The sequence below is a fragment of the Magnolia sinica genome, chromosome 13, assembly GCF_029962835.1.
Source record: "Magnolia sinica isolate HGM2019 chromosome 13, MsV1, whole genome shotgun sequence".
Taxonomy (NCBI): domain Eukaryota; kingdom Viridiplantae; phylum Streptophyta; class Magnoliopsida; order Magnoliales; family Magnoliaceae; genus Magnolia; species Magnolia sinica.
Genome location: NC_080585.1, coordinates 57,681,726 through 57,683,788, shown reverse-complemented (window position 1 = coordinate 57,683,788; position 2,063 = coordinate 57,681,726). Strand labels below are relative to the sequence as shown.

Genomic DNA, 2,063 nt, shown 5'->3' with positions numbered 1-2,063 from the left:
TTTATCAATGATCTTCCCACTCCTAAGAGTGGTGATGGATTTAGCATGCCCCATTTGATTTGAAGAGCTGAGATCATTAATCTCCTACTGCGGTTTAGGATTGGGGAGAAGTTATGCAGGAAGCATCCCCTTTTCTATAACCATCATACGAGAATCTATCTTTTGCATAAAATCTGTAATTCCACGCATTGCCTGAGCCGGCTCTTGTATGGGATTTTGAACCGGTTCCTCTTGAGGTTTCACTTGATTTGGATTTTGATTGAAGAAACCTGGAGGGGTCGCCGTTTGTCCATTCCTCCAACTAAAGTTTGGATGATTTTTCCAGCCAGGATTGTATGTGTTGGAGTTAGGTCCAGTAAAAGGTCTTTGATAATTATTTACGGCATTGGCTTGTTCATTCAACACTCCTCGAAAGGCGGGTATTGTAGGACAGTTTTCAGTTGTGTGAATGTTGCAATCACAGATGCCGCAAACAACTTCATTGACCTTATCCTTCTTTCCTTCCATAGCCTCAACTTTCCTTATGAGCGTAGTCACTTTACAGTTGAGATCATCCTCTTCTTTCAAGAGATATAATCCACCTTTCTCCTTTAATTGAGTCGGCCTAGACGTGGTGTTCGCCATTGGGTAATAGTCCCATGATTGTGTTTTTTCAGCGAGACTATCGAGGTAATCCCATACCTCGTCAACATCTTTGTTGATGAACTCTCCATTACACATTGTCTCGACCATTTGGCGCATGGAAGATGTCAATCCATCATAGAAAAAATTTGTAATGCGCCACGTTTCAAATCCGTGTTGTGGGCATGAACTGACCAAATCTTTGAACCTTTCCCAACATTGGAAGAATGTTTCATCTTCCTTTTGGGCAAAGTTCATGATCGCTTTTCTGAGGGTAATCGTTTTATGATGTGGGAAGAATTTTTTTATGAATTCCCTCTGCATATCGTTCCATGTGCCAATGGATCTAGGACGCAGTGAATGTAACCACGTCTTAGCTTTCTCTTTTAAGGAAAAAGGAAAGAGTTTCAGCCTAATTGTATCCTCAGATACATTAGGAAAACATAATGTAGCTATAATCTCATCGAACTCTTTCAAATGTAAATATGGACTTTCTGATTCAAGTCCATGGAATTTGGGAAGGAGTTGGATAACTCCTGGCTTGATGTCCATTTGTCCTGTGTTTTCAGGAAAAATCATGCATGAGGGCATACTCACTCCCGCCGGTTGTAGATAATCTCGTAAAGTACGAGGCGGGGGTGCCTGTTGCACCTCGTTCTCATCTTGGGTATCCTCCACCCTGGGTGGAAGTGGAGGAGGTTGGTCTTCAGCCATAACCTCAGTTAACTCAGGGGATTTCGAGCGGTGTCTAGTCCTGCGATGGATAGTCAACCCCTCAACCAATCCTCCTTCAGTCAAGAGACGTCGAGTGTCGTCACGGGCCCACTTGGGCATGAAAACACTCGCAGCCCTCAATTAAAAACTTAACCCTAAGAAAGGAAAAGAAAATCTAGCAAGAAAGAGAGAGTTGGAAAGGAATTACCAAATTGGAGTCCTAAGTTAAAAACCTGCAAAATAAAACAAAAATAAGTTAGATTCTAAAAAGAGAAGAATGATAAAAGAAAAATAACAGTGAATTAATTTCTAAAAGAAGGTATTCTTAAAAGAAAGTGGAAATTTCTAAAATAAATTAGGAAAGATCTAAACTAGAAAGTAAATTATTAAAAGAGAACTGCAAAATAGAAAGTAGGGAAGGAGCTTACCGAATTAGAAATTTCTATCTTAAAGGCCTACAAAATAGGAAGGTTAGTTTCTAAAGAATTCTAAAAATAAATTAAGAAACAAAATTAGATTCTAAAAGTGTCAGCATTAGAAAGTTAATAAAACAAAAATAGAAAGTTAATTTCTAAGAAGGGAAAGAAATAACCTAAATTCTAAAAATAAACTATTTCCTACAGAAGGGAGGATACTAGAATTAGAAAATTTCTAAAATTTAAACCCTAATTCTAAAAATATGAAAAAGTAGAGAGATTAGGAAGGAATTACCAATTTAGAAACTTATG

General features: G+C 38.1%; 1 non-coding gene across 1 annotated transcript; it reads left to right on the top strand.

Annotated features, from left to right (window-relative positions):
* Positions 1-790: 790 nt before the first annotated feature.
* On the top strand, positions 791-897 carry LOC131224602 (small nucleolar RNA R71). The gene has a single exon (XR_009161073.1). It is a non-coding gene; the product is annotated as a small nucleolar RNA R71 (small nucleolar RNA).
* Positions 898-2,063: the final 1,166 nt, after the last annotated feature.